Source organism: Oryzias latipes, chromosome 5, assembly GCF_002234675.1.
Source record: "Oryzias latipes chromosome 5, ASM223467v1".
Lineage (NCBI taxonomy): Eukaryota > Metazoa > Chordata > Actinopteri > Beloniformes > Adrianichthyidae > Oryzias > Oryzias latipes.
This window is the reverse complement of record NC_019863.2, coordinates 17,711,252-17,730,596: the sequence shown is the minus strand read 5'-3', so window position 1 is coordinate 17,730,596 and position 19,345 is coordinate 17,711,252. Positions and strand designations below refer to the sequence as shown.

Genomic DNA, 19,345 nt, shown 5'->3' with positions numbered 1-19,345 from the left:
ACAGGTGTTGGCTCACCTTTGCACTAATAGTTTGCGTGATTGAATTAAATATTTCACACTAGTTGATTTGAAGGCATAAGTATGCGTGTGTGAACATTATTTGTATTGTGTACATGTTGACATGTGAAAATTTTTGGAGCCAACAGGTATGTTTATAACTTTTTAGTGTGTGTGTGGACAGGCCCTGCCCATCTAGATTTGTATTACATATGAACCTCATTGTAATGATTAAAAAATATCCAGCAACTTGTTGCTTAATGCTGCTTCATGGTTTTACCCCCCCTCTTCCATAATCACCCTCCTGTCCCCCCTATAACATCCTTCTCTCTTCTTCCCTCCTTGCCTTTTTGTCCAGTCCAACACAAAAGATTTTCAAATATGTTTAAAATGAAAAAAGTTTGGCCTCGATTACAAAAGGGGTTTATTCAGACATACCTCTGGTTTGTCAGAAGATTCATAACCCCTGTTGTTAAGGTAAAATATGTCCAACACAAGAGGCCTTCAGCTCTCATCTGTTTGCCAAGCTGTTGGACAGGACAAGTTAAAAAAAACAAAAATAAAAAATGAAAGCAATCCAGTCGTACAGTCAGATACCAGCTCCATGGATCTATTTGTCTACAAGTGGATGGATTGGAATGTGGCAGAGCAGGGAATAGTGTATTTTCCACGTAGCAAATATGCTCGTTTTCCAACTGTGTTTTTTCTCAACAATATGAATACAGAAACACTCAGAAATGCAATTTTAAGCTTAATTTTCTTTATATTTGCCCTCCATCACCATAAAAATCCCCAAAGATCATGTTAAAACACAAAAAACCGAATTTTCAACGGAGTGGGTCTTTAGGTGGTTTTCCTGGAGAGATACAATTAAAAGAAAAAAGCAATGGCAGAGCTGGATCCCATTTAATGAGGGAATAAAACTGTCTCATTGAACGCAGGTAAAAAGAACCATATTGACCTGAGGTGGTGCTCGTGAATAACCAGCTGTCTCCAATCGATCACAATACAATGAGAGACAACACTGACGAGCCGCTTTGACATGGTTTGTCTGTGACACAGAAGGTCAAAACACATGTATTCCCTCTTTACCGTATCTCTTATTTGATTTTTCATGCCACACACTAGACCCTTCGGATTTGTCTGTGACACCATCGTCTGCCCAAGATCACTCCGGCCTCCACCGCTCAGATGCGTTGTCATTAGGCTCAACACGGCATAATTCTCAATGAGGCAGCGCTCTGCTCGCCTCTTTCTTTATCCATTTTCTTTCTCTGTCCTCTCTCGTCTTATTCCCCACAGTCTCCCTGTCAAAGGGCCAAAGCCTTGGCTGCTTGTTGCGCATGCTAACATCCCGTCGTGAAAGATGGGATGAGGGCAAGAGAGGGAGACAGAAGAGAGGCAGACCGAGGCCGAGACAGTTATAGCTATGGCCGCCAAACACCGACAGACTTAAAGAGTTGAGTGAATAAATGCCCTGTCTACTTTGGACAGAGTGCACTCACTCTCGCAAACCGGCGCGCATGCATAAAACCCAAAGGGTCGGGCAGCTGGGGAGAGGGGAGATTTTCCGCAGAGAGATTGATAACACCCCCTGCTTCAAACAGCGGACAATCCAAGCAAGTCCAATGTGACTTTAAAAAATCCAAATGAATACTGCATGGAGACAGGTCAAGGACAGGATGGGTGGAGGGTGTGCGGAGGAGTTTTTCGTATCAATCAGCGAGTCATGGGGGGAATGCGAGAAGACAACATCACGCTGGGTCCATCGCAGGCTGGGCTGTTGTTGGTGGAGTAAAGCTTCTTTGATAACTGTGAAATGGAGAAACAATTGCAGGAGTGAAAAGGGTATTATGACACTAAATAATCCGGGGGCAGTCAGCACTTTAGATTTATGTCACTAATGTCATGTTTTACTTGCTTGATTGACGGGAGTTAATCTATTTTCATAGGTAAAGAAAACAGTCTGAGCAGAAATATATAAAATCTGAGACTGTGCTGTGTTTGGCAGACTCTAGTCTAGAACTACGTTTTTGCACGTTTTTTGTGATCTTCTCTCCACAGAACCCGAAGAAAAAATAGTGTCATATTTTTGGACTATAAGTCGCAATGGAATATTACGTCGCAGTCGCAAAAAAAAAAAGCACAATAAGGAGGGGAAAAAAATCATGTATTAGTCGCACTCTTGAGAGAAACTTATTTATCAAAATACAGAACCAAAAACAGAAATTTCATCTTGAAAGGCAAATCATAATATTGGAATAAATGACAATAATACACTAATTATTTGCACACTTCACTACCCTAACCGTATTTAGCTTCATGAAACATAGGAGGAAGTGAATCAGTGTCTCTCTCTCTCACTGTATCTCCGCACACAATAACAAAAAAGGACACGCTAACAAGTCATTTAAACTCACTTACTAAATTTGAGTTTATTCTTCATCGTCTGTGTCATTTTTGAACAACTCTGCTAAGGCCGGCGCTTCTTCTTCTGCATCGTTGTCGGTAGCCAAACTGACACATACATCTACAGTGCCCTCTAGTGAGTATTAGTAGGAAAATAAAGAAACACATTAGATTATCTATAAAAGAAAATAATCAGATTCAAGTTGCACCTAAGCAAATAAGTCGGACCCCCGGCCAAACATTGCAAAAAAAAATGAATTATACTCCAAGAAATGCCGTAATTGTTTTATTTTAATACATATTCATATTTATACATGTATTTAATGCATATTATTTTAATACATGTCTAATAGCTTTGTAATTATACTTATTCATATTTCAATGGTGACCTTAAATGGCTGATGCTCCAAATTAAACCCATAGGACACTGACTTTGATCAACACGACTGAGAATGATGCCTTCTAATCAAAGGAGCATAGAAAAGAGTCACCTGTGGGAAAGGCTTTCACAATGCCAAATCAATATAGAGAATCTACAGCAGAGTTCAGCCTAAATGCCACCTCACCCTTTGGCCTCTTATCAGCACCCAATCACAGGCAATCAAGCTCTTTTAAAGGCTGATTTAACCCTGATGAGCCCGCCACCAGATGAACCCCACACGCAGACAGACATCCTGACACGCACGCACGCGCGCTCCCACACAAAACACTTTCTGCAATATTGCAGAAGAGATTAAAGCCACATGAAAGAGGCAGAGACAAAGGTGACGTCTCCTCTTTTGAAATGGCAAGAGCGTGGCTTGACATGAAGCGAGTGGGTGAGTGCCTGGGTGAACAAAAGGCTGGCGCCATGTGAGAAAAGGGCAGAGGCGGGAGCCGGGTAGAAATGGTGGGGGGCAGGCCTTTAATTAAAAGGATTATATTGAGGTGCACACTGCTGCAGAGGAGCTGTCCACTGGGTCCAGATTGACTACAGTACTGAAACCTATGCCGGCTGGTGAGGAAAGACAGAGAGCAGAGGAGGAGGTGAAAATGCAGCAGCAAAAAGGTTTTTAAAATGACTTCAGACAAGGTAAATGTTCCCAAAAAAGGCGTGTAATTAGCGATCATCAATCGGCGTTGGACGACAGGATTTTTTTGAAGATTCAAGGTCATAAAGAATGATAACAATGAATGAACTATGGCATTAAATTATTGCTTTTTTATAGATTAAAGTCATTACAGACATGCTGCCAGCCAAGTCAGTTTCCCTCTTTAATGTAAATGAATTCTAAGTTTGGCATATCAATCTAGTGTCTCTTCTTCTCATTAATTTTTATCACTGAAGATATAATGAAGTCATAATAGCAGGGAGTCTGATGAGTGTCAATTAGAAACTTGAATAATCTCTGCACTAAAATAAAAAAAAAGAAAGAAAGAGAAGGTTTAGTGATTACCTTGCTCTGTTTAACTTAATGGTAGCCAAGACTTGGTAGCTCCTATACGTTCTTATCTGTGACCTTTATTAAGACATTTGTGAAGACGTGACACTAACAATGGCTGTCAGATTGTTTTACATCAGATTATAATGTGCAACAAAAATCAACAAAAAGGAGCAATTCCGGCCTCGTATCGTCACATACGGCCACTTGCAAACTTTCCTGCAGGCAGATAAGTCCCTCGTCTGCCTCTGACTGCGTTATCAGCCCAGTCCATTGTGTTGTGTGGAGCTGCTCAACTTTCCACTGCCACTGACCAAGATTAACATTATCTCTGCACAACCTCCCAGAAAACCAGACGCTCAAATAATTACATAGAGGCAGGACAGAAAAGAAAAAAAAAAGTTGCCTTTGGACCCCACCATCTGTTTCATTTCTAGGGGTGCCTGCTTCATAATGTTTTTATTTCATACATACATAAATCATGGCCTTGGAAATAAAGGTCTTCAAATGTTTTATGCACTTTTGCCTGCGCACTCTCATCCCTGAACATGTCACACGGTTTCAGAGCCTCTTCACTGTCTGTGCAATGCCTGCTCTCAGTCAATGCATGGTTTGACTTGCTGGAATAAAAAGTGGACTCAAGGTTTAAAATTTCTTCACATAAATTAACTGTAAACTAGTCATATATGAACTATATAGGATAGAATGTGTGCAAAGCTTTTTGTCAATTCCCTCCAAAACATTTTTGATGATTCTCTCAAAATATTATTAAATTTCTCTAGAATTTCCAAATGCTTTATTGGTTAAAAATAACTTATCACATAAAAGTGTTGGTCAACAGAACAACCCTTAAAAAATATAAATATTTATAATTTGACTGCTAAGTGATCTTGCCAGCTGATAGGAATCAATTGTTTCTGGACCTGCAACATTTTCAAACACAAACGATGAAACTGCCATGTCCATTTAGCTTTTTGTCGACAAAATTCTAGACTTTTTTCTGGATTTTTGCTGGTAAAAACTTGATCAAATGTTTACTTTGTGGCAGGGAAAACTGAAAATCCAAAAATGGGTGTAACAGAATTGTCCGCTCTATTTAAAAGCCGTAATAAAAAATAAATAAAAAAAAGAACAGTGCACTTTATAACCCCTGAGGTTTCTTCGTTTTTCCAGAATCCGTTTTTTTGGGAGTTTTTCCTTACCGCGAAGGGGGGTCTAAGGGCAGGGATGCCAGTATAGCTTAGTCAGTTTGTTAGTTCATTTTAGTATTTTACTATTGCACTCTTTGTATTCACGATCCTTTTGAGTTCATGTTTCACTTCGAAGCCCATCGAGACGACTGTTGTTGTGATTTTGGGCTATACAAATAAAATTGAATTGAATTGAATTGAATAATCCGGAGGGCCTTATATGGATTAATTCTGGTTGTGTTTACTGATGTTGAAGCAGTTTTCAGAGTTACGCAGCGCTCTGTCAAAATGTCAGTCGGTTTTGGTTTGTATGAGTTGCAAACCAGATTGTTGTTATAGTAAATACGTTACCGTGGCTAACATTTAGCGTGTTACAACAAGTTGACTTGTGGACTTTTCTCTGACTCTTTTGTAGTCCTTATAGTTCAGTGCACCTTATTTTTCACACAGGTTCAAAAATAGACCATTCATTGACGGTGTACCCATAGTGCAGTGAATTTGTTAAATAAGTAGTAATTTGCTGAGCTTTCTTGGTATTTGAGTCTCTGTTTCCTTTTCTGCTTATCTTCTTAATTCGTTCTGTATTTTAGTTGAGTTACATGGTTTATCTTATTTAACTCAGCTCCTGATCCTCTGCAGCAGTGTGCACCTCTCGTGTTCATTTCTGCTCTTGGAGTTTTGTTTTTCTTTTTTGAACTTAGTCAATAAACTAGTGTGTCTTTTTTTTAATCAGCCTTTCCATCTCCCCTCTAAGATTCTCTACTAACCAGTGAACAACCTGAAACAGAAAACATATTTTCAGGTCTTGAATGTTAAAGTTGCATTTAAAAGTTGATTCAAACATAAGTAACAGGGTGATAAAAGCAGGTTTTAATCAGAACTGTCAGTTATGATTTGAATAAAGGATAAATTATCTTCATGATTTATTTGAGGGAAAAACAAGGGTATTTCTTAAGCCTTTGGCTGAAAGAGCTTATGATCACAGCCTCACACAGATTGGATTCTATATTTAGATGTCTTTTCTTGAGCACATTTGCACCAAGAAGGGAAATTTAAGGTTTAGTATGTTCAGAGTCTTAATGAATTTACAGCTATAATGTCAAAATAAAAAATTACCTTTGAATTACAACTACTTTGTTTTATGAGTATAAAAAAGGACACGAACACAGGAGCGGATGAATGAAGTTTGAAATTTGTTGAAAATTGTTGAAATATATTCCCAAAAACTGTCTGATATTTAAAAGCTGGAGGTACAGAGCCAACTATAAAGCCTCAAAATAGCTTATTAGATATTGACAAAAAAATTGCATGCACAGCATGCAGGTCTCTTGGTTCGCTTTGGTGACCTAAGTTGACCTTTTGGTCGGCATCCCCAAGTGCCTGCAGGGAATTCATGACAGAAGGCTGCAAGATCTTTTTGTGTGAACTTTACGTAACTTAACACAGAACTTTTGTTAAAGATAATCTAATATGCACAGCATCTCTTCACAGCTTCAAGAGCAAATGGCTTGGTGTCAACTTGAAATGTGTGCAACCGATCTTTTGTCTTCACAAAAGAAAGTGTCTTGACTCCTTTAAGACACAAACCAATGAAACAATCTGTTTAAACTAATAACTCTCATAGACTTTGACTCTCATAGACTTCACTTTGTGAAGTAAAAAGCATTTATTTTTGTGGCATATAGGATTTTTAACATACACACTCAAGTTTGATTCAAACTTTGTTTTATCCTTATGTTCTTTAATCCAGCAACTAAGAGGCACACTCAGAGGCCAGAGTTAGATACACCCCCGATTTTGCATATCCAGATTCATTAGAAAATGGTAACCACACCTGGTCATAAAAGGACCCCAACTCAAGCATGGATTGGTTAACCTGTCCCTCCTTTGAGGCTTAAGACTTGGTGCAAAAGCCAAGGAAGAGTTTTTTTTTTCTTTTCTATTTCCTGAGAATTTTAGACTTTAATTTAGATTTCTAGATCTTGCTCAGTTTTTCTAAGTTTTTCTACAAATGCTTGAGGTGAAACCAAGTTCTCCCATTTCTAATTTCTAATTAAGATTAAGCCAGAATTTTTCGAGCGTCTCTTTTGTTCTAATTCTTTCTTCTTTTTCAACATTTTTGGTCACCTAATTTCATCGACTGACTCCTACTTTTTTGATGCTTTTATTTTGAAACTGATTTTTTGAACCAAATAAATTTTGCTCACAAACCTAGGAGGAAGAATCCACTCTACCACTCTAAGCCAAGTGACCTGAACAAAACCAGCATCCCTCCAACACCTGAAAGACTGCGGCACAAAGCCCTTCCTGAAGCATCCTGCCAGTAACGGACATTCCACCCATTCTGGACGGATCAAACAGAACCAGATCTCCAGACCCCTTGGTGAGGATTACTGCTTCACTCATTCAGTCTCGGCTTGTGGTCAGATTAAAGATTAACTTTATTTTTGCAAACGTAACATCTTTGCCTCAATTTTAATCCCCTTTGAGGATCCATCCTCAAAATCATAACTTAAACACATTTTCATACACAACACAGACTTAACACCACCACAAAAACACTAATAAATCTTCTCTTTTCAATATTTTGTTTTCTTTTATATTTTTTTTACTTTGCTAGTTGAAAGCTCATGTCTATGCTTTGCACATGCTTGTTGCTTTTCAATATTCTGTCTTAATGTCCAGTATTTCCCATGTGTTTGACCTAATTTTATTCAACAAATAATTAAAGGACGTCATTGTTCAGATTTCAGTTTTTCTTTTTCGTCGTAAAGTCCCTTCACAGATACAAACTGCCTACGGTTGAGAGACTGATAAATTTATTATTTATTGATTATAGCTGATGATTAATGAGTAATATTTTCTTTCAGTATGAAGGTGGTGCCCTAGGATCATTTTACTAAACTGGAAAGTTAATTTTCAACCAACTTTAGGATAGAATATTTTGTACTCATCCCTTTAATGTATCATATTTATTTGCTCCTGTGAGAGGCAAAGTCAAATTCCTTATTGACTTTAACCCCTTTCAAGCAACACATGGCTGACCTTTGACTGTGACTGTAGCTGCTTTCTGTAAAAGTGAGAGAGGCTGGAGTGGAATTGATTGACAATAGCAGCACCCTGCCACCGATAACATCAGACTAGTGGTGTCCAGGTAAACCCTGCTCTTGCTTTTAGGCTGTAGTGATTGTCTGAGTGAAGCAGTTTTGACGGTTGTCTTGTTTTTGTTTTTGTAAAATTTCCAGTGGTTCACATTAGGTTTTTGAAATATTTCATCTAAGAACTCACATAATATTTCACATTCATTTTTTCTTTTTTGTATGAACAAAAATAATATAAAGATATGACACTAAAACGTGACAAAACAATATAATTTAGTTTTTATAGTGACCCATCCCATTGCCACAGTAAATAATGTGATAATAATATTCACTGTGGGAAAAGACTGGATCACTGTGGCAAGATGGATCAGGATAATGGTAAAATATGTATTGAAGCAGACGATTTCTGAAACCAAACATCAAGACCATGTCATGGTGGTTAGCCAAGGGCAACATGAAGAGCAGGAGGCATATCAATGGAGAACAGAATGTGAAGCTGCAGTGTGTGGATGTAATAAGGGTGTATTCAGACTGGAAAAATCCTTTGTTTCAGATCAAGTCCTGAACCTTCCGTTTGGTCTGTATTCAGACCGGCATCAAGCGGACCATTCTGTTCCAGACCAAAGCTTGTAAACAAAACCACATGACCAAAGATCTCTTCAGTCATTGGCCAAGAACTATGAGGGCGCGTCAAAACAACTAGAGCAAGACGGACGTGCTGCGATTTACAATCCTTATCGGGACAGTTAATTTTATAAAAAGGAATATTTCGATTATCAGTTTTGAACTTTGGGAACACAATTTTTTACTTGTTCCTTTTTTACGGTGGAGGCATCCTGCAAGGTGGTTACTGGCAAAGAGACATGTCGTGTGTGCTTTAACTTAGAGGATGCTAGCAACTGCAGTGATGAGGAGATGTCGGCTATGAAGATGCGCTAAGTGTTTATGAAATATAGATTTGTGGGGAAAACAGTGTGAGGCAATGTGTGTTACCTCAAAAATAGTTTTAATGAGTCTTCATTCATCCAAGCACATTTCAATGAGTTGCTGTGTCTCATCATTGTGGTGTTATAGCATTATTTTAAGATAATTCTGTTAAGGAACTACAGGGTAGCTTTTAGGATGATGTCACAGCACCCGCCCAGCACTGCTGGGAACGTTTTTACAATAGCTCAAATGATGATTGGAGTGGGACTTTAAGGCTTTTGATGATTGGAGTGGGACTTTAAGGCTTTTAATGAATACATTTTCAATATACTCTTCAAAAGAGTTTCTTAAATGTTTTTCTGTAAATGTTCCAAGTGGTCTTTTAATTATCATTATGCCATTTTTTGTATACTAAAGTCATAAAGTCTGCCGTTTCCTTGGAAATTGTTTTAGGAGTAGTTCATTAGAAATCTGCCCTTAAGTTGTTAGCGCCACCCAGCATATTTTCTACATCACAAATAAGATCTTTTTTATCTACTCCTGCAATTATTTAAACAAAGAAATACTCAAAAATGTAATTTTAAGCCTAATTTTTCTAATATATGTCCTCTATTATCCGTAAAATACAACAAGAACATGTTTAAAACACCAAAAACACAATTTTTATCTAAGTGGGTCCTTAAAACCATCAGGTATTTAGCCGGGAAATCATTTCCAAATGATCAAAAAGAACAAAATTTACATTTTCCTAACAATTCTGACACAAGTCCAAACTATTTAAAACTTTTTTATGTACTTGTTTATTAGCATTGCACAATGGCCCTCTCCAAGTGAGTGTGCTTGAAGAGGTATGAAATGAATTTCATACCTTTTTCCTCATCCCTTATTTGCCCGGCATTTTTAGCCGGTCTCCTTTGCTCAAGCTACGAGCCTTACCATTACAGAGCTAATCCATCCATGACAATGTTCAATTTCCTCTGGGGAATATGGAGTGCTGTGGGGAAAATTTGCAGCCCTGTGGCTCATCTAAGTATCATTAACAACAGCGTCTACGTTCTTCAGAACCCAAATTTTGTCTCATTTGAACTGAGAGGTTCAGTTTAGAAATCTGGTGAGATGGTGACACAATCTTTTCTGCCAGAGAGCCAGAAAATAAAAATAAAAAAGTCATTTTTTTCAGGAGCGTTTCTATGTAGAGAGGGAAAATTTTGATTTAAGAGGAACAGCTATTTTGTGATTACAAGAAGTCAGACCTTTTTACGCTATAAATATAACATAACTGTAAAGAATAAAAGCCCGTTTGACACTGCATATACTGATTTTTATCTACTAAGGCTTAGTTATGACACCATATACATTTTATAGATTTCACGACACCTATGTTGAAAAACGCTGTTTTAAAAAATGTGTGGGCTGTAAAAAAGCACATGTTTCATTCTGACTGCTTATAGTTTTATGGATTCATAATGGGACTGTTACATTTTGACATGGATGCTATTGGGGGTTTCTGGTTTGAACAGTTTGAGCAACACCACCAGCTTTTTTGGATAGGATTTCACTTAATGCCACTGCCCCTAAATATAAATTACATTATTACTGATGAAAGAAAATCAGACAAAATAAAAGAAGTATTTTATTTTGAATTTTTTTTTTTTTTTTTTGCTGTTTGTCTTATGCTTGAATTTGTTATGTGATTGTGTTATTTGTGGATGGGTTACTGTGGTACTTCTTTACAGTTAGTTAAGCAAAGAGTTATTTAAATAAATTTGTTTAAAAAGTACTTTAATTCCAACTCCAGAATACATTTAATATGTGCATTTGAATTAATTAAAGTGTCCAATTGATTTTCAAGGTCTGCTTAATATTGTATGAAGTTCATTTAGACAAGAAAAAAAAAATCAACCTTAAACCCTTTTGCTGTCTTCAGAAGGGAAAAAAGCACTTTACATTACAATAAACAGCAAATGGATGCTTTTAATTTATAACGTGTTAAGAGTAAAACTACTAATTCCTAATGGGGACTTTTTATTCTTTGGAATCTACACAAACACAGGATAAATGAATAAATCATTGACTAAAAACATGAAATGTTTTAGTCTACAGCTTCTCTAAGGTTCTGGACACATTTTTCTGAAGCTAGGTTCACACCGCCCTCAGCAACGTGCATTCAAACAACTCCTTCGGGCTTCCGCTTTCAAAACTCTGGTGTTCACGCAAGCCTTTTTTCGGGCTTTACATACAAAACACACGTCCATTGAACATGTAAGTTAAATTGAAATTGAACTTTGACCAATCAGCCATTTGAATTTGGTAAAGACTTATGGATGGTGTACTTTTAAATCCACGAACGTGCCAACTGTTTGAAAATTGATCATGGAGGAGAAATGAATAAATGCGGTTTGTGCTGTGGGAACATGTCTTTCATTTATCAGAATAGAGCTGTGAAAGAAAAAGTTGGGGGCAAGATTTGTGAGATTTGCACCATTTTGGCATTTCCCAGCACGCCTCTGCCAACTGTAGGTGGCGGACATGCGCATGTAATCAATAATAAAAGAAAAAGAGGAACACGCCCCTCCCCGCTCATCCAATGTGAACATCATTGGCCAAACGCACATGTAAATATCCGCATTTAGGGCGTTCTTGAATGCGCGTCACATGTACGAACGTAGCACTAGACTTCAGTCCACATCAACACAACAGCATCCCCCAGGTGCTGCAAATTGGTCGTCTTCAAATCCATTAATGAAAGTTTCTCTTAGCACTACATCACAAAGGAGATTCTTTTTAGGGACTTAATCTGTTTTCCTATCTGATTGGATACCAAAGCATGTTTTAGACAACACATTAAGATACTGCAATGAAAGAAATGAACCGTCAGAAAACGGGTTTCTGTAGTGGCAAAGGAATGGACATGAACAGAGGTGTTAAACCCTTCTAAGGGGGCCAACTTGTACAGAGAAAATATTTACCAACAGCACCCTTTGAACTGTTGAGACATGATGAGACATTTGTCATTGTGTATTGTTCCATTTACATTCAGGTAAAAACTGGTTGTGGATGATAGTCAGACGTTCTTTAAGTACTCAGACCTGCATATCTGGCAGCAACAACCACTTTAAAGCCCCTAAAATCATTGAACTACTGTGTTTCATTACGTCTAAATGATGAAATGTGATTGACTGATGTGCCGCTTCTAGCTACCAGTTGGAAAAGTATAGCTGATACAGTGGTCTGTGAATGCTGTGACTGCTTTCCTCATTCAAACTGATAATGATTTGGAAATGCACCGAATCCTTGTTGTTTCCTGTGTCTTAACAGTTAACTCTATAACCAAACTGTAGCTAAACAAACCATGAATTTCTGGTGCTGAAGCCTGACAAACCAATTAAAGTGCCACTTTTGCCATGTTGGAACAGTTTGAATGACGGGGTTCAGGCAGTGTGTGAGTGATTCGTCCCACAGCCCCATACAATAGCCTCAGTTCTTGAGTGTTTTGGTGTTTTTATTGTCCTAATACAGCTGCCTTATTCGGGTCCATGTTGTGCTCCTTTTCAGCTGCTTCCAAAATGCGCATCCGTCTGCCTCTCAGTATGTCAGCTCAATACGCTATCGACAGACCAATCATTCCACAATCATGCTCAGCACACCATCTTTATTACTGATTATTGACCAGGTCATCACTGCCTGCGCAGCACCTTACACTGACATCAGGTGCCAGCAGAGAGAGGGGGAGGAAAAGAGAACCCGGCATGAGAGAGAAGTTGGGAATCTGTCAGCACTCTGATGGACTGATCTACTGCTGGGCTTCAGATTGCCAAGCCAGTGACCCACAAGCTGCAATTAAATGTCAAGACATTTGGATTCTAGTGGTGGTCTGCTGCTGAGTCACATAAGTCATATAGTAAATTCAGATCTGTCAAAGACGCTTGATGGCTTCTATCAGGTGTAAGTTGTTGCCTACAACAGGTCTCCCAACCTGGCCTTATCTGGCCTTCACTAATTTGTCACAGTTGAGCCGACAAACTGACAGAACTTTCTTCAAGGGTCTAAAACTTTCTGCACTGTGAAACCAAGGAACATTCCCAGACTTTTAAAAGTTAAAGTCATAAATTATGCATGTTTTAGTAGGTAATGTATATGTTGGTTTGTTTTATTTTATTTTCCTACAAGACTGAAACATTTCAAATTTAGAAAAATATTAGAACAATATTTTAATGTAGCAACATAACTATTGAAGTTAGATTTGTTGCAAAAGTGTTGTCTGTAAGAAGTTTTTGTACTTGTAATAGGAGAATTTTGTCTGACAACAAATTTTGTTCTTGTCAAATTGTGTCCATCCCTAAAAATGTTTTGTACCTTTTATAATAACTGTGGTGTCTTTAAAGCTGTTTATAGCTGTTGTACAGAGGTTAAAATGTTTTGTATGTGTGTGAAACGTCACATACGATCATGCGCATTGATTTAAAATAACAAAACCCAACTTACTAGTACAATTCTTTCGCCTCCCTCCACAAAAATCAACCAATCAGCAGCCTTTTTCTGTTGCCCAATCAATGCACTGCTTGAACCAGCCAAACAGATGCATGATATCCATGCCAGGAGAAACAAAAATAAAAAAATTAAATTATTGTTTTTTCACTCTATACAAAGAGGATTAGACAAAATGGCAGAAGATATTATCAGAAGTCCCTGATACTAATAACGATCGACACCGATTATTTATGGTTGCAATATCGTAATGAAATACAAAGGCCAAATCGGAATTGCTTCCCATTACCTTCAGCTCCTCCCTACACCTACATTTATCCCTCCAAGCAGAGAGACATGGACAAAATAGTGTCTTCACATTTGGATGTTACCACGGCTTGATGATGTCATCAATGGACGCTGGTCATCTACGTTAGCACCTAGCGGCCAGCACTAGGAAAATACATGACATCGGTTTTATAAAATTAAAAGTCATGCAAAAGCAAAATTCATTACTTACATTGAAAGTAAACTGCTTTACTTCAGAGCCCACCCACATGAAGAATCTGTTTCTCCTCTGCACCACAGCCCGACTCGGATCACCCTACCTAGAGGAGGGATGGCCAGTCGTTACTGCCCCCCCCCTTAAAAAATACTTTTAGACTCCACTAAACTAACAAAAGGCTCCTAAAATTGGAGCAATAGGGAGGAGACCATATTTTGGATATCTTTTGCCATTTCGTTGTTTCCTTTGTGTAAAATGATGAAGCACATTTTTCTTTCGTTTTTGCACCTGATTAGCTGGTCAAAGCAGGGCACTGATTGGGTGACAGTGAAAGGCTCCCGATTGGTCGATTTATTAAGACGCAAAAAAAGTAGTACTTGTAACTTGGGTTTTATCATTGTAGATAAATGCACATGCTCTTATATGCATGTGGCGTTTCACACATGGGCAAAGCATTTTTATGGACAAACAACTTTTTCTACTTTTTTATGAAGCAGTTCTACAGAAGCACACATGTATTATTTCAGATACAAAACATTTTTATGCACAGATAATTTTTTCCAATTTTGTATTTGAACAAATACAAAATCTTTTCACGGATGCTAACATCTTTTACTAGAAGGATGACCCCCTTTTAGGGATGGGCAATACTTTTGCAGCAAATAAACTTTATCTTGCTTTTTTCCCCAAACTTTTTTACAGCCCTTATTTTTGAAAAATAAGACTATCACCTATATTTACTATTAAGAAAATTTATTTTCTAGGAGTACTGCACCCGTAAACTGGAAAAAAAAGTAGTTTTTACTGCTGCATTGTGAAATCTGCGTGTGTTAATTCCATGAAGCTGATGCAAACACATACACGGGTAGAAACACACACAGCAACATTTCAGATATTGATATTATGTGTTTGTCCATTCTCGTCACACATCATGTGTGTGCAGTTAGAGGTCTAAGCAGAATGCCAATGAGTCTGCGTGGGGCTTTCTGTCATCTGCAGCATCTCCAAGGTCAGTATGTGAATCAGCAACACTCTTCAGTCAGTTCTAGTCCATCCATCAGGCATTTTCCTCACGAAAGATCCATGACGTCCCCCAACTATTTGTTTCTGTCAGTCAAACAAGGCACCTTTAAATCGATGATGGCGCACTAGCGTTAATTTACTCGGGTGGCAAAGGAATGAGTGGCTGAAGGATGTTTTGAACCATTGTCTTTTAAATAGCCGTGTGTGATCACCTGAAGAAAAGTGGCATTTAAAGGTTAACACCTTTAACAGCCATTATAGGGATTTCTAGTCAAATGGCGTGGAGTAACCTCACAATTTACCTCATAAAAGTGAGATTTATGCATGCCAGACAAAAGCCGCCTGGTTAACATGAGCCTACGGTAGTTTTGAGCCCCAAAGAGTTGTTCCTGAGTGTGTTTAGTAGTGTTCAATCAAAAATGCGGCTGATGTGACGTGACAGACTTGCGGCGTAATCCAGTGAAACCAACAAGCTTTAAAGCCGCTGCCTTTGAACTCCCAAACCAAGCCCAAACTTTTACAGCGACAGAAGTGTTTGATCCTAAAAGTACAGACTGCGTGTCAATTCTGAGATTTTCCTTCAGCAAAGAAAGTAAATTATATTTGAGGAGGATTAATAATGCATTATCTGATCACTCTTAAAACAAAATTAAAGGAGTAGTTTCATGGCATTAAACCACAGGGGGAGTAGATTATATTCTGCTTGCTTTTTCTGTTACAGCCAAGAAAGGATGAACAATAAGAGCTGTTCTTCTTGTATCACAAAAGCTGACATGATTTCTTGAAATAATTTTTTCTGGAGACAAAAACCAGATCATGTTCATGGAGACTGACAACTTCTGGGATGGAATGACAGCACATGTGGAGGCTTTACAAGTACGTTTCTCAACTGGATGGCGACTCTCATGCTTTCCATGCCAGCTCAGTCAACTCTGCTCCAGCTGTCACATCTATGGAGTGATTTTAGAGCCATTATTATTAACACTCACTGTTTTGAGAGTAAAACTTTAGAAATGTTTTTGTGCTCAAAAAATTATTTTGCACTTAAAACAGAACAATGCACTTGAAACTGAAAAATATGTGCAATCAAAACTATTTTTACGCAAAAATCAATCCATACCCACAGCACTTGATTTTTAATTGGTTAATATTTTTCAAGGGTGTTAAAAAAAGCAGATGTTTTGAGGAGTTTGGTTGGCCTTAACATATTTTTCTTATGTTTCCAAACGTTCATCCTGTAGATGATGCTCGACTGTCGAGCATTTTATGACTCTCCCACCAGTGAGGACTTACTTGGCCACAAATTTGACTCAGAGCAGAAAAATATGCCATCAACAGACTCATGAAAACTGCATTCTACCCGGGAGTGCTGAAAATGGGGAAGAAGAGTTTGATATCGCCAAATAATGAGGAAAAATATGCATGCTGGCAACTCCGACTAATTAGTGTGGAACACCAGGATTACGAGTGATATAAAATGCATTAGGAGCCAGCAGAGTAATTTGTGATGTAAGACACTTTGCAACTTTAAGGCTTGCCTGTTGGGACCCGGTGGGGAATAAATGGTATTCATGTTTGCATACATTACTGGTGTAAAGTTTTACCCACAGAGTGTTGGGCGGATTACACATTGGGTGCAACAACAGAGTAGCCATTAGCATTGTTCTGCAGCTGTCAAGAACTCTTATCCAAAAGCCTGCTGCCAGCCTGAGACTGGCAGAGAGCCGCTGCCGACAAAGTTACCCTCCACGAAGGTCGTTGATGGTGCCACTCAAGACCTGAATGAATTCAGTTGGATCAATAAGGTATCACCTGTCCCTTTAGTGGGGATCCCAGTCTATATTTCTGCCCATGTAGGGGGCCCCTTTTGTCTTTTAATGTCTGCTGCTGCGTGAGGACATTTGTTCCTGCATACATTATCTCTGTGAAATATTCAGTGACAAATGGATTCTCAATCTGTGCTATTTGTACAAAGCCACAGATTAAGTCCACAACAGCTTTGACCTTGTGTCATGCCGAAGTTCCCCCCTCCCACCAGCACCACCACCATCCACCCCCAGCCCGCCCCCCCAGGCGGATTCTCTTCCTTTTTGTTTACAACTGTGAATGTGAGAATTTACTGCCGGGGCAAAGAGTAATTGTGCATATAATGTCAAGGACTGTTGTCAGTGGCCATACATCATACGCACATATGGTGTATATGGCCGTGTTAAAAATACATGCACCCATGAAATATACATGACGGTGTTCTGCATGCAAAGCCTGTGGCTGGAGCAGGGCTGATTAGAAACCTCCAGCTGGAATTCACCTGTGTTTCACACAAGCTCAGCGATCATATCTCTGACTGGCTTTATCTTCTTCCATCTCCTCCCAGGCATTATCACCAGTTGAGGTTACTTGAAGCAATGTCAGCATCTGCGTGAACGGAGAAAATGCCTTTGCAAACAAATACTGAAGCATCTTTAATGTATAAGGGAGTGTTTTCTGTTCTTGAAATGTCAACATTTCTTCAAATCCGACATCGCTGGAGGTCGTGAGAGGTTGTCAAAACTAATATAAAAGTATGGATATTTTAATCTGGCTTGGTCAACATCGGAATTTTTCAGAATAAATCTGTTTCCTCTCTGTTTTTGTGACTGACGTGGACCATCAACACCAGGAGTTTATTTGCTGGAGTGGAGGGACTGTGTGTGGAGCGAAAGCTTCCCCTATTATCAGGGGATGAAAGTGCTAATAAAACACAGGAGCTGCCGGGGTCCAGAGGTCAGATGCACATGTAATGAATGGAGAAATTTAACTCATCCAATTATAGGGAGCCAAGGCAAAAATCTATACTGTTACTCTGGGCAGGACGCCCAAATGCAAAACTAATAATGTCAGGCAAGGCTGCGGTTTGTGGAGCGCTCATGTGCATGCAAACCTGCAGGTGTGTGCGCGCTTACATGATGTGTGGAGCAGAGACTTAAAGCTGCTTTTTGTGTTCAAGTGCACACACATTGATTTGAGAAATTTAAAATGGTAATTATTTTTCAGGAACTTTAAACTTTTTACACACTTTTACTGTTTAACAGCTTTCAAATGATTAAGCATGGCTTTATTAAATTGATATAGACTCAGACTTTAAATGGTGCATTGTTGTTGTTTTACTGAAAAAAAATGAAGATAAAGTCCATGCAAATTTAATATGACAGATTATACTTCTGTTAGCAACAATCTCCCCACTTAACTCCTTTTATTTAAGCTTTATGGGGCAAATCAGTATGATCAATTTTATGATTATGCTGTTTTCTGGGACATAGTTTCTGCAGAGTGGCAGAAGCTCTTAAGAAATTTGCCTCTGAGGTCTGTTGATGCAGAGTAAGCCTTCCCTCATGTCCCATCATCTCTTTGATAACAAGCTCTCCCGCTAGCTTACAGCCCCTCTGCAGCAAATGGTGATCGACATTGGAGCTATCCAGCCGTACAGTTTTGAGTCAGATACCAGTTCAGACAAGGAAAACCAGCGTGGAGCATGTGGCTTGCTGACTGTAGCATGTGGCTTGCTGACTGTAGCATGTGGCTTGCCGACTGTAAGGTGAAGGACTGGCATGCAGGAAACCAGGGTTCGATTCCCAGGGGGGAATGAACAAGAAAGCAACTGAATTGGTGAGCAGTTAACACCACCGACCACCTTGCCCTTGGGCAAGACCCTTAACGCTACTGCTTACCAGCGTGAATGTGCATGAATGATCAGAGGGACCGTATGCGCGAACTGGCAGCCATCACCAACTATGAGTGAATGAATAATGGACACATTGTAAGCGCTTTGAGAGTCTGGACAGGGCCTATCCATTTATTAAACAATCTGAAATTGAGTTTAATTTTCTTTCTATATGTCCTCCATCACGGGAAAAATGCTATTAGAAAATGTTAAAAAACACAGAAAAAACACACTTTTCATTGGAGTGGGTCTTTAAGGAAAGAGAACATTGTTTATTTAAATCCCTTTTCTCATCTATCATCTTTTTTTATGATAAAAGTATCTTAGTGATAGGGATTTTTTAAATATCTGATGAAAGTTTGGGAGATCTTTTTAAGTATTTCTATAATTTTAAACTTGAATAAATAACTAATGATAAATAATAAATATATAACTTTGATAAACTTCAATAGTTTAACGTACAAATACGTCTTTGTTGTAATTGAGCAAAATTAGTTTTGCAATAGAAATAAAAATACAAAAGTACTCATATAAATTAGACTTCATCTTAAATGAAATGGTCTGAATCTAAGATGATATATGTTCACAGAAGAAATTTCACTTGG

The 19,345-nt window shown here is 38.5% G+C and overlaps 1 long non-coding RNA gene across 2 annotated transcripts in view; it reads left to right on the top strand.

Moving 5' to 3' along the window:
• LOC105354105 overlaps positions 1 to 19,345 on the top strand; it is a 128,289-nt gene that overhangs the window by 62,140 nt on the left and 46,804 nt on the right. For both annotated transcript variants that reach the window (XR_002873292.1, XR_002873293.1), the window contains exon 2: positions 7,233 to 7,400. This is a non-coding gene — a long non-coding RNA (uncharacterized LOC105354105). The remainder of the gene's footprint in view (positions 1 to 7,232; positions 7,401 to 19,345) is intronic.